This window comes from Panthera tigris, chromosome B4 (assembly GCF_018350195.1).
Source record: "Panthera tigris isolate Pti1 chromosome B4, P.tigris_Pti1_mat1.1, whole genome shotgun sequence".
In the NCBI taxonomy this organism is placed as follows: domain Eukaryota; kingdom Metazoa; phylum Chordata; class Mammalia; order Carnivora; family Felidae; genus Panthera; species Panthera tigris.
Window position 1 is genome coordinate 8036592 of NC_056666.1, and position 14563 is coordinate 8051154.

Sequence of the window (14563 nt, forward strand, 5' to 3'; positions counted from 1 at the left end):
AGACAGACAGCGGTGACAGAGACGATGATTATTAACATGGGATATGCAGAACAATCGGCTTGAGGTTATTGTTCAAACACGGATTCTGTGCCAGAAGGCTTGTGGGGGGCGTGAGGTCCTGCTTCTATGAGGCCTCCAGGTAATGCTGATGCTGCTGATCTAGGGGCCCACAGATAACACACTCCTACACGGACAGAAGAAGGGCAACACAGGAAGGAGGGTAAGAGCGGTGCGGGCATAACTGTGAGTTGATGGTGAGTTGATAACAATGAACTGGCATGCGATGTGGATACGGAGTGGCTTCTCTGAGCAAAGTGTACAAGGTTGCCAACCAATAAGTCATATAAAAGTTGAATATAACCACACCTCTATCCACATACATGGATAACAACACTTGTTTCTGAAATCATAATCCGAGGACACATTTATACAAACATAAATATAAACAAGATATTAAAGTGAGTTGGAAAAGGTTGTTAGAATATGTAGATGGGGATGGGAACGTGTGTGTGTGGGTATGTGTGTGCGTGTGTAACAAACATTCAACCCCTTTGTGGAGCTAGCCTACGCCCAAATCCACTGAGAAAGAACATGTTGAACCAGGCACCTTCATCATGTAATCGGATATATATACACACTGGGGATTTTATTTAAGATGCACATTTTCATGGGAAGATAAACACAAACATAACTAGTTAAAATGAAAAAAAATAATTAAAATCAGCAGTACATTCAACAAATTTGTTATATAAACGCTCGCTCATTATACGTAACTAACACAGAGTCTTGATTAAATAGACATCAATGCAATTCAGTTACTCACTTTTTATGAAGACTATAATGAAGTAATTTTCATTATCGGCATGACAATTTCTTGCCTAAAATTTTCTTATTTCAGTAATTTTATTCAAGTATATATGAAAAATGAACCATGTACACCTTTTTTCTGTTGCATAAAATTAAATTATTGTGGATATCCAATGCAATAAATATCTCTTTGTTGGCCGGATGTATGCATAATTGGATAATTTAATAAATTATTTACATTTACTGAATTTCTGAAAGAATCAGAAACAAACTGTGGCTCTTCATTAAATGGTAACTAAATTCTGATATTCTTTTTGCTATTTTAGCCTTTTAAAATAGAGCTTAGTTTTAATTATATTATTCAGTGTAATTCAGTGCAATCCAGTCTTATAAAAAATATTTAATATGTTCAGGGAACAGTGCTCAGAGTTTAGGCAGAAGTTAAGCGATGCACCATAAAAAGATACATCCTAGGACCAAAATATTTTAGTAACATGGAACATTAAAAGTGAAAAATGTGGCAGCATTAAATGATGCATAGATGTGGTTTAAAATGAGTTTCCTTTTAATCTTGACTAGGTATGAGCATAAACACTTGTACTCTAAAAGCCACAGGCAGGCAGTCAGTAGAAACTTTAGGATAATCTTTAAATTTGTTATCATTGCCACAATTTATTTTCAGTTGGAAAGCACCCCCTGCTAGTGAAAAAAAGTTGCAAACAAAAACAAACACAAACATACTCTTCAGTTTTATTGCCAGGCACTGGATTGGTACACTGTATAATTTTCTGCTACTCCCTTTGGCCAGAGAAAACAAATTTCTTAAAAGTTAAACCCTTCTGAGAGTGGTTAGAAGGGAGACACCTATTATTAAAAAGCTTTCATTTAGTGGAATTGCTTATTGTCAGTCGCGCTCCCTGGAGATTCAACTCCATGTGTACAAACATGTGTTCCCAGCTGCATTTCTGCCTTTGAGAACATTAGCTAACAAAGTACTGAATTCTCACTGAATGAATCAACGTGAGGGATTCCATGTACAGCCAGACATTCGAAGAGGTTTTTAAACCATGCGGAATTTTGTTTTATGATTTAATGCTAAATAAAAAAGCAGTAAATGTTACATATTTGCCATGATCATAAATTAATTAATGGTAAAAGCCTTTTAGGGACCCATTCCAAAATATTAACAATTAACGCTGTAAGGGACGGAGGGACACAATGCTGTGGCCCACTCCTAGTCAACGACACCTTTACACTTTCCGAATTTCACTCAATGAGTACAGATTATATTATTTTAAGACGGGTTCTAAAACTATCCTTTCAGGGGTGCCTCGGTGGTTCAGTCGATTAAGCACCAGACTCTTGATTTTGGCTCAGGCCCCGATCTCACAGTTCTTGGGATTGAGCCCCACGTTGGGCTCTGTGCCTCTTGGGATTCGCTCTCTCCCCTTCTCTCTGCCCCTCGTCCGCTCTCACTCTCTCTCAAAATTAAATAAACACTTGAAATAAAAATTAAAAATTAAAACGAAATTTAAAACATTAAAAAAAATAAAAATTAAAAATAAAAAACCACAAAAACATCCTTTCACTTTGCAAAATAACTAGAAACATAAATGACTGTGGCTACTGATTTGCAAAAAAAAAAAGGGGGGGGGGTGATTCAGAGATGTAGAAATTTGGGGAAAAGTCTTCTTGTGTTTTACTGAAAAGACTAAGACACGACCAGTATAAACTGGGAATGTCATGGGCTCATAGCTGTCTGTGAGCTGTGCCCATTTGAAAGATGGTAAATTGGGAAGACACTCGGAAGCACCGAACTAGATTTGAAGCAGGTTCCTGCCTCTTGCTGGCTGCGCAAGGCTGGGAATCCACAGGCTCATTCTGTCCCTTAGTTACTTGAACTGAAGTTACTTGCACTTTATTTCAGTTTCTTCATCTGTGAAATAGGAGTAGTAATAGTCCTCACTTCCCATCGTGAGCATGAGCAAAGTTCCTACTCGCTGAAGCACTTAGAAGGGTGCCTGGCTCATTGTAAAAGCGACGGAAGTATACGTTCTTATTAGTAACTATTATTCACTCCATCGAAGGGAAACACAGACATATTTGTCTCCACCCTGGTCTTTCAACATTACCTACCCTTTCCTGTCTAGAGCAACCCTACCCTTCCCCTTCTTCTGTTTTGCTTGGGGCTGTAACAGGTCTGGGGCACCAAATATCCCTTTGAATATATGGCCACCAAGTTTGTATTCTCCCAGCAATATATTTATGAATCAACGAGGCCCTACACAGGCTGAAGCCACCCAAAAATTTCCATACACAATAATCCATGAAGGTGCTGTGATAAGACCTGTAGATTCATTACCATATATAGATTTTGCTGTATGTGAGATTTCTACACAGTACTCAGATATTTTTGGCACACTAGTTAAAAAAAAATAGACTATTGTCTGAGTGCGTTTCCCACAAAATAATCTTTTTGAAAGGTATGTATCCTGCCTAACCAACAATATCCCTTTTTGGGGGAGAGCAAGTGGGTTTCTAGGCTCAAGGAGGTATTGAATATAATCTCTACTATGTAGACCAACATCAAATCCATCAAAATCTGAGCTACTGTGATTTCCCCAGGTTCAGACAATTCAATATGGTAGCTGTTTACTAACCCCAGAGAGACAGAGTATTAGTTCCCAACCACTTATTAAATCTTTTATATGTTAATATGCAAAGAAAGCATGCTACGCTCATTAAAGTAACACCCAAAAATTGTTATTAAGATGTTACAGCATTCGTAGTCAGTGCAAAGTCAGAGCAGAAGGGAAACACAGGCTTTCACGTACATTTTACCGAAGGCTAATTCTCTAGTGGAAATTCTTGCTCTTTTAGTATTAAAAAGAACCTATCTGGAGAAGTGCTGAAGGAAAGAGAAACCTACCCAACACAGTGAAATTATCTAATTGTAGCGATCAATGAAAATGGTGGGTGATAATCCAGCACTGAGAAAGGGATCCATGATTTGCTTCAATGAATATCGGCTCAATACTAATGCTTTAGTAGGGACAAAAATAACAAAGAGCTAATTCTGACCTTGTGATTCTTTAATGTCTGTTGATGACCATTCCAGGGGACATCCCCTCCTCTCTCATTTTAGGATGAAGAAACAGATTAAGATAGAAAGTATGCTCAGGTCCTCTAACCAAGACATCATGCTTCAAGAATAGAAAATAATGTAATCGGAGTAACCACAATCTCAATTCTCTAGGAATTGATGTAACATTCTAAAAAGCATGTCTGTGAATGAGGACAGAGGGAAAATAAAGTGATCTCCACAATTAGATTTGGTGAAAACTCCACCTTCATAAATATTGGGGAGGCTGATAGTAGACTATTTGATAAACCAGCCACTTGTGTGAGATAATCTGTAGCTTATCTTTTTTAAAAAGTTTATTTTTGAGAGACAGAGAGAGACAGAATGCAAGCAGGGGAGTAGCAGATAGAGAATCCAAACACAGAATCCAAAGCAGGTTCCATGCTCTGAGCTGCCAGCACAGAGCCTGATGTGGGGCTCGAACCCATGAACTGTGAGATCATGACCTGAGCCAAAGTCAGACACCCAACGGACTGAGCCACCCAGGCGCCCCTCTCTGTAGCTTATCTTGAACGTAGCTCGTTATCTAAGATTTTTTGATGTTTATAACAGTTGCTTGGGTTCCTTCACACAGTTGACTCTATGTTGAGCATGACCTCAAATGAGTCAATGAAGGAAAAAAAGCTAAGAGTAATTCAAGAAGAAAAAGCAGTATATTCCAGAACACCTTTCTTTTTGTCAAATCCTTCCTTCTCTCTCAGACCACTTCCTCAAATAGCAGCAGCATTTTTTTTAAATCAAGGAAGCAGCAATTCAACTTGCCTCTTCAAGTTTTCTGTTGCCAACTGTATTTTGAAGGCTGTTATTTGCTTATGTTATATCGGAATTTTTGAAAGAAACATTTAAGAATGTAGTTCCTCAGTGATCAGAATTTGAAAAAATGTATCTCATTTCTTTCCTTTTAAATGACTTATTCTAGAAGTGTGTGTGTGTGTGTGTGTGTGTGTGTGTGTGTGTGCACGTGTTGGTGTTTCTTATTCGTTCAGGCCAGGTTAAAGAGTATTGTTTTTGGCAAGATCAGTAATTTTATTTATCTGATTCTTTCTTTATACAACGCTGTGCACAGGAACCCCTACCTAGCTGCCAGGTTGTTTTTTTGTTTTTTTGTTTTTTTGTTTTTTTTTTTTTTCAGTCAATTGCCTTGGAAGGGAAGTTTTCTAAAAGTTGTGGCATTTCACCACTCAGGCCTCAAAGTGAGAGGTGAAAGACACACACAGCTTTGCTTTATAACAATCTCAACCCTGTTTCCACTTCCTGCCTTGCAGCGGGATGATCAAGTGCATCTGCCTTCATTCTCAGCTTTATTTTGCTTTAAGTGACGCACAGAGCGTGGCTATTCAATAACTCTTGCTTTCCTCTTTGAAAGCAATGCTGTTCTGATGTTGAAGTGCATATGGTTTCTTTATTGCTCTCGTTACCTCTTTGAATTAACCTGGCTTGCTCTACATTTTTTTGCATAGGCATCTATCAGGCACCATGAAGAAAATTAACAAATGCCTATTGATAATTATAATTACCATAATGCCTCTGGTGACTGTCTTCATACTTAGCCTACTCGGCTAGACCTAAATCCCAGAGCTACAAGGAGAACTTCATATTTACTTCAGACATAGGAACAGTTACACTGCCAAGAATCAGTCTCAAAGTTTTTAGCCTAAAAAAGAACAACAACACGCTATGATTATATTTTCCTAAAATAAAATCTGCAACAAGTTTTAACATTCTATTATTTGAATTATTGTCAGGAAAAGAATCAAGCACAGGCGATCCGATCCACTGGAGCTCTGACATTCCATGAATCTTTGCAATGTTTGTATTGTTGCTAAATGCAGTATTATTTGAATAAATATAACAGTATGTTTATTCAATCAAAAGAAATATTACTTCGGAAGAATATATTAAATGGAAATCACTTAAGACCTTAAAAGATAATAAGGCAGTTTTAATTCACGAGTCACATGATATATTGTGGGAATAGGGATACGTCAAGTCGGCAGCCACAATCCAAAGTATACTATAAATGACCACAGGGGAGGTGCTATCAAATACTCTGATGCACTGAATGAGTGAGAAATCTTGCATCATAAGTGAAGTTTTCTCACTAGTTTACAGCATGTTTATGAGTTACAAGGCTGTAATTAAAACTTTTTACTGTCTTTTTAAATTTAGTTTTGAGAGAGAAGAGACAGCGAGAGCGAGCTCAACCTGGGGAGGGGCAGAGAAGAAGGGAGACCCAGAATCCGAAGCAGGCTCCAGGCTCCGAGCTGTCAGCACGGAGCCGGACGTGGGGCTTGAACTCACGAACCATGAGATCATGACCTGAACCGAAGTCAGACGCTTAACCGACAGAGCCACCCGGGCGCCCCTACAGGGCTGTAATTTCAAAATAGCTTTGAAATAATTTGAAAATATCCTCAGGGAATCTGAATATGTTAAAATAATCTTAAATTCAAATAACTGAATTATTACAAAAAGCTTCCAGAGTACCAATTTTTGGTTTTGTAAAATAATACATTATGTTACTACTCTCCTAGTTTGCAGATAAAGAAAAAATCTCAAGCCACTATTTCCCCTGGGTATAACTTAGTATGACAAAAGAGAAACACAGAGAAACTGGTAATGAAGACGAATTGTTCTAAAATATATTTCAGTATCTGACAGACAAGATGACAAACTTTCAGCCAAAATCCTGTATATTTTATTTATGTTCTATTCTACCGTCTCCTTCACTGTTTCAAAAATTAGTTGGTTAAATAGTATGTTTGACCATGTTTCTTCAAATGCCATGTGACTGTAATTTACTTGATGTTTTCATAACCATATCGGTATTTAAAAGGAAATTTCCCTTCAAAGGTCAATAGTAGTCCCTATTATCTGATCTCCTTTTAACAACTACAATTTCATTTTTTTTAATTTTTTTTAACGTTTATTTATTTTTGAGACAGAGAGAGACAGAGCATGAATGGGGGAGGGTCAGAGAGAGAGAGTGAGACACAGAATCGGAAACAGGCTCCAGCCATCAGCACAGAGCCTGACGCGGGGCTTGAACTCACGAACCGCGAGATCATGACCTGAGCCGAAGTCGGACGCTTAACCGACTGAGCCACCCAGGCGCCCCTACAATTTCATTTTTAAGTACGTTTCAGTGCATTATATTTTTAGGGGAGAAGAGGTTCTGGCACTAGAATGCCATTTGTAACCTACCTCCCTGATTAAAAGAGAAGGCGGTCATTTTAAGAGAGCTCATCTGTTTTGAAATCAAACAATGTAAAGTAAAAATTATATTTAAAAGTATCAGCCAATCCAGAGAATCATCTAGCCATTAGCTTTTGAGACCACTGCCAAGAAACATAAATATGTTTTATTCTTCAAAGGTTTGGAAGCAGTTCCTTTTCCTCCGAAAAGGAAGGTGGGAAGAAAGGAGGAAATGTATGCCTAAAAGAAATCACTTGTATGTCTCTATTTTTCTTCCAAACTTTTGAAACATATTTTTATTTCTTAACCATCTTCAGATAAGTGACCTTGCAAGTCACTAGATATTTTTAGCAGCCTGTTGTTCACCTCTAAATATAGCAATTGCAGGTGGTATCTTTAATCTCCTCCAAGCACAGCAGTCCGGCCCTGCGTGATTCTTTATCAAGTGAAAGCTACATTGATTACTAGCAAGTGACTTTGGAACCGGAGGGATTTGTATCAAGAGGAGCCTGAGGAACTACATGATCCAAACTCTATGGTTGTGGAGCATCCACAAATTTCTGATAAGAATTTTATGCTCTATTCAGATATTTGGAGAATTTGGTGCCCCATAAAGAATGTTTCAAAATATTTAACGAAGAAATACATCTCATGTGTGGTGAAGATTTTACTGTCTTGGCAACAGGACATTTTACAAAATCCTGCATGATTCAGATCCACAAATGACAGAAAGAAAGAAAGAAAGAAAGAAAGAAAAGAAAGAAAGAAAGAAAGAAGAGAAAGAAAAGAAAAAGAAAGGGAGGGAGGGAGGGAGGAAGGAAGGAAGGGAGAGAGCAAGGGAGGGAGTGAGGAAAGAAGGAAGGAAGGAAGGAGGGAAGGGAGGAAGGTAGGAAGAAGGAAGGGAGAGAGGGAGGGAGGGAGGAAGGAAGGGAGGGAGGGAGGAAGGAAGGAAGGAAGGAAGGAAGGGAGAGAGAGGGAGGGAGGGAGCGAGGGAGGAAAGAAGGAAGGAAGGAAGGAAGGAAGGAAGGAAGGAAGGAAGGAAGGAAGGGAGAGAGGGAGGGAGGAAGGAAGGAAGAAGGAATGAAGGAAGGAAGGAAGGAAGGAAGGGAGAGAGCAAGGGAGGGAGGGAGGAAAGAAGGAAGGAAGGAAGGAAGGAAGGAAGGAAGGAAGGAAGGAAGGAAGGAAGGAAGCGAGGAAGGAAGGAAGGAAGGAAGGAAGGAAGGAAGAGAGTGAGGGAGGGAGAAAAGAAGGAAGGAAGGAAGGGAGGGAGGGAGAGAGCAAGGGAGGGAGGGAGGAAAGAAGGAAAGAAGGAAGGAAGGAAGGAAGGAAGGAAGGAAGGAAGGAAGGAAGGAAGGAAAGGAAGGAAGGAAAGGAAGGAAGGAAGAGAGCGAGGGAGGGAGGAAAGAAGGAAGGAAGGAAGGAAGGAAGGAAGCAAGGGAGGGAGGGAGGAAGGAAGGAAGGAAGGAGGGAAGGGAGGAAGGAAGGAAGAAGGAAGGGAGAGAGGGAGGGAGAGAGGGAGGGAGAGAGGGAGGGAGAGAGGGAGGGAGGAAGGAAGGAAGGAAGGAAGGAAGGAAGGGAGGAAAGAAGGAAGGAAGGAAGGGAGGAACGAAGGGAGAGAGAGAGGGAGAGAGGGAGGGAGAGAGGGAGGGAGGAAGGCAGGAAGGGAGGGAGGGAGGAAAGAAGGAAGGAAGGAAGGAAGGAAGGAAGGAAGGAAGGAAGAGAGAGAGGGAGGAAGGAAGGAAGGAAGAGAGAGAGGGAGGAAGGAAGGAAGGAAGGAAGGAAGGAAAGAAGGAAGGAAGGAAGGAAGGAAGGAAGGAAGAAAGGAAGGAAGGGAGGGAGAGAGGGAGGGAGGAAGGAAGGAAAGAAGGAGGAAGGGAGAGAGGGAGGGAGGGAGGGAGGGAGGAAGGAAGGAAGGAAGGAAGGAAGGAAGGAAGGAAGGAAGGGAGGGAGGGAGAGAGGGAGGGAGGAAGGAAGGAAAGAAGGAGGAAGGGAGAGAGGGAGGGAGGGAGGAAGGAAGGAAGGAAGGAAGGGAGGGAGGGAGGGAGGAAGGGAGGGAGGAAGGGAAGATGAAAAAAAAAGTCTTATTATGAGTCTAGATTCTAACTTACTTTGAAATTATTGGACGGTTGCATTTCAAATTATTTTAGATCATAGCCTAAAATCTCAGTGACCTTGTCACATGTTTCCAAGAATGCAGGAACTGGGCATTACATAGATAAAATTCAGAAGGTTCACAATTAAAAAATTTTCCAAGTCAGTATTCTAAATGCTTTTAGCAGTCACCCACTGAAGCTTGGCCAACAAACTAATATGAGAGTCAGCCTTAGTGTTTCATTCTTACACAGTTTCTTTTTCTCAGCCATTAAAGCCAATTGGAATTTCAGTATTTTCAAATTAGTAATCATACAGGAAAGATTCCAACCTCTGTGGCAAGGATATCCGCTTAAGCATGTTATAGATTATCTAGAACCTTATCTTCCTGGATTTTTTTTTTCCACAGGGGCGCCTGCACAGGAAGATGCCAATGTATTTCTAAAATACAAACACAAGAGTTTACTGGAGATTTACAGCAAACTTAGGAGAAGTAGGTTCTTACTGTGTTTTCCAATGCCGTCCGTACCTTTTCAATATTTACTTTCCTAGTCTTGGTTGTTGATAGGCCTCCTCAGGCTTCCACAGTTACTACTGAAATGTAGGCCGGTCTTTTGAGTTATATATTTATTAATCTTTTCACACTAAAGCAGGGTTGATGGAGGTTTTGCCTTGTGGTGGGGTGGTTTTTAGCCCCAGACGGTAGTCTCTGGCTATATGATTATTTGGGGTCAAGCAGACAGAGAAATCTCACTTCATTCTACATAAAAAATCCACATAAACCACCAAGAATTGATTTAACAGACTTCATAAGCATGATACATCCTATCAAAAAATGATTCTGTAATATATACTAGATTCAAAATTACTATGTTATCTCCCTGTTTTCACATCTCAAAAGGGCAACATGTGAATCTGAGATCTAGAACATAATTTATAATATTGAAATATAATTGTTATATATGATGACATCTTTTTATATTTATATATGAATATAACTAATTTATCATTCATAACTGTGTCAGAGAAATGTAGTGGATCATTTTTGTTTTCTTATTTTACATGTGGTACAAATCTTAGCTCTAAAGATTTTAAGTATTTGCACTCAGATGCTTCACTTTTTCTACTATTGTTTTAAACCAATCTTTTTTCCCCCCAGATTAAGCTTTTTATTTCTTCCTTTAGGTAAACAAGTATCTATTTGAAAACTGCAGTCATTCTTACTATACCTAAGTGTAAAATAAATGAGGAGAGAAACACAGACACACACACACACACACACACACACACACACACACCTTATTACTCCTCCTTTGTGTAACTCAAAATAGCTGAACTGATTTACCTCTCAAGGTCTACACAGAGCTTAACTTTGACTAGACTCAAAACATACGCAAGGATTTCAGAAACTAGTAAGTGACCAAGAACGGGAAAGGGTAATGAAAGTCATCTTGAGACCTTCAAGACACTGTCTTTTACCACAAACATTTGAATTGACTAGCTGCTGATACAAATGTCTGAAACCGGCCTCTCAGTTAAAATGCATTCCTGCACATGCGTACCTCTGTCTTACATCTCTCTCTTTTTTTTTTAAATCACAAGAAATCTAGTTACCATGAAGTAGATTTTGTACCTGGTACGTTTGGCCATTCACCAAAGTATTTAAATGATCTTTTTAAAATAAAAAAAAACCCCAGTAGCACATTGTAGTTTGAAATAATTATGTTGAAAGATGAAGCAATCTTCCTTTAAAACTGAAGGGCTATCCCAGTCTATTCTGGGGTGTTCTCATTTAATGGGTGCAACAGCAGGGCCATGCAGGGCGTAAGGGGAGCTCCCTTCCCCTAGTAACTGACCTGGGTTCAAACCTTGGTGGGCTTTGTGACCATGGGGTGGGTAAATGACTCCCATACCCAGTTCAGGCTGAATAGTGTCCATACAGCCTCTTTTTAAGCTAAATAGTGAAGATTTTTGCCCAGACTCAATGGAAGCTTAGCAAATACGTTTAAGGGGTTAAATTTTCTGTTTCTTCCCTTCACTTAGGTAGTAATCTCTAACCCTTGAATTGCTGGCTTTCGTAAGGAAGAATGTTCTTCCTACTTAAGGTTATACCCTTGGCCTTAACGTTTTTATGCAAGTGAAACTATTATAACTCACAGCCCTAAAGTCTGTCTTCACATTTATTTATTTGAACTGTTTCCACCAGAAAAGTGTTTCCATTCTTTTCTGTTATCAGTCGAAGATGAATCTATTTTGGAGACTTGTTCCCATAACAAAAATGAGGTGATTTAACCTTGGCCAAGAACTCAAGCATTTTGAAGAGGAAGATGTAGAAATCAAACAATTCAATGGAACCGCTCTCTGGGGACACAGCCTTTTTTTGAGACACTAAAGGGGCTCATCAGTTCTTCTGAATTTCTATGGGAGATCTGTGGGCAGAACTAAACCAGGAAATGGTCCTCGCTAAACTCTGAAAATAGCAGGGGACAGCAGCTGACGCTTTCCACTATGTCATTATTCTGACCCTTCGGGCCTGCTTTTATCTTCCCTAAATGAATCACTCCACTGCGGCTTTAATGAAGAAAAATTATGTTGTGGGGAGTGCAAAGATCTGGGAAGGATCAACCCAAAATTTACATAAAATTGGCTATCATATAAACACAAAGGATTTTTTTTTTCTGGATAATTCACTGTCCAGATTTTTTCCCCCAGAAATTATCCTAAGGAGAGTAGACAACTGTTTTTATAGAAATGTGTAGAAATCCTAAAATGTTCATTTATTAATTTTATCAGAAGTATTACTCAATGTACTCTCAGTAAGGATTGCCCCTGATTGTCAAACACTGCCTAACGTCCCCTTATTTATTTATTTTATTCTTTTAAAAAATTTTTTATACCTTTTTAAATATGAAACTTATTGTCAAATTGGTTTGTATACAACACCCAGCGCTCATCCCAACAGGTGCCCTCCTCAATGTCCTTAATCATTTAAAAATTAGTTTCACTTCTTTTGAAAGCCCCATTTTTCCTTTCCTTGGTACTGTGATGGAAATCAAACAGGGCTGATATTTTCTTAGAATAATAAGCAGTTTTTAAAACTTTAAGTGGTTTTGTAAGTATAGTGTCTTACTGGACTATTACAGTTTGAAATGATGCTTCCGGAAACTGAATTTGTTACTTGTTTTAAAGGCTTGTACCTCTATTGGACTAAATGGTTATTCTTAGGGAGTCTGTTGACACAAAAATGTGTTAAATAGAGTCATAAATGGTCACAGAGGAACTTGGTTCAACTCGACACACTTTAACAACTTCGTAGGGAGAACTCAGTGAATGTGGCAGCCTAGGAAAGTTGAAACGACTTTGTCCAGCAGCAGAAAGGGACACGGAGGGAGGGCAGAAGCTCACTCTGACACTTGCATGCAGACATGTGATGTGTGATTTAAATGAGTTTAAGTGATTCTAGGACATAGCCTCTGGGTCTACATCTTAACCACTCCTGTAACAAGTTAGATACTGTTTCACGGTCTGTGGCGGGGTAACCGATGAACAGAAACAAAGTAAAGACATTTGCTTGGAGAGCCTGCCATGCTCAGAGAAGGTTTTCACCCTTTAACCAAGTTATTTTGCGAGACTTAAAATGGTTTGCATGTTTTTTTTAAAAATATTTTTTGTAAGTTAAGAATATCAGCTGCAGAGAGTATAAACCACAACCAAAAAAATAAAATTCTCTATGTACAACCTATTTTTTTTCTCTCTCTCTTCTCTAAATTTGTACCTGAGTCAGTGGAAATTCACCTCTGGTTCACGAATTCAGATTGAGATACTGTAAAGACGTGATAATAAGGTGGTTTTTTAAATCCCTATTCTACAACAACGAAGACTGGATCAGTCTGAAATGCTTATTACGGGATCATTAATTAATTATGTAATTAATTAATTAATTATATAAATCAATCAATTCATATTTCCATCAATAGCTTTCTACACAGTGCAATGTTAGAGGCTGGGGACAGAAGTAAGAGAACATTAGCATTCTGGGTTGGTGGGGCAAAGAGTCTAATATAATGCAGTGACTTTTCCATTCCTAAATCTGATTGGCACAGGACATACTATTTTTGGTCAGGAGTGATGAAAATCTGAGCTGGGCAGACTGACGGGGATCACCTGCTCCAAATCCTCATTTTATGGTCAAGGCAAGGGGCCAAAAAGGGGCACATGTCCAAGCATACAGAGTTGGCTGGTTCTCCAAGCCCAGTCCCCTTATGCATAAATTACGTTCAAGTGTACCCAAATGAGGGAATCTAGAACAGTCAGACTCTAACCCACACTACCTTTTTTTAAGTCTTTTAATAAGTGCGTCGTCTCATCAAATATTTCCACATCAAAAGATTTTTTAAATTGCAAGTAATAAGTCATGATTTCATGGCATTATTCCCGGTTTTAGACAGCCAACTGCTTAGTGTCACAGCAGTGGTCATGTGAATTTGGTAAATTGCAGATTTCGATGTTTGAAGCCAGATAACGGCCCAAACTCCAAAGAAATGAAATAGCTCATCAGCCCGTACGTGAGCAGGGGAACATGTGCAGCAGAGCTGAACCCTGACCTGTAGCAACCAAGTCCAGGAATCTGTCCAGGAAGGAGGGCAGCACCGTGTCTGAACTTCCTAGATGTGAGCAAGGAGAGCTGGACCAGTCCATCTGAAGAGCGGATACACCAAGTCTAAAACCCAATGGAGGCACGACCACTGCAGTCTATTTAGGGGAGTCAATCATCTCTTTGTATCTGCACTGCATTCTCTAATGTACAAAGAGCTTCATATGACCTCACACTAGGATTCTCATAGCATTTTTTTTCTGTCTCTAACAATCGAAACAAAACCAAACGTGCTAATTTAAGAAGAAATCAACTTAACTTTCTCTGTCAGCAGTAGCCGATTCGAACCATGACTGTCTTTTCCACCACTTCTCTAAGAACAGGAAGGAGTTAAGCCTATACATTTAGACGTAGAGCTCATCTAACCTTGGTGGAGATCATAAGTAGAAAACAGACAATGCCTCACTGGGGTGCCCGGATTTTCAGACAATCCAATCAGGATCCTGGGACCACGAACTCATTTTCCTCCTATGAATGCTTGTTTCTGTAAATGGACGTATCGAGACCCTCCTACTAAATCCTAATCCTACCGCGAGGTCCTCAGAGTCAACTGAATGCATTTTAACACTGTGGGGTTTGTTGTTTCATGATTTCTCTCCGAGGGCATATTTCAAATTTGGGGAAGAATTCCACAAAAATAAGGGAGAAAGGAAATTCAACTGCCATTTTAGTTT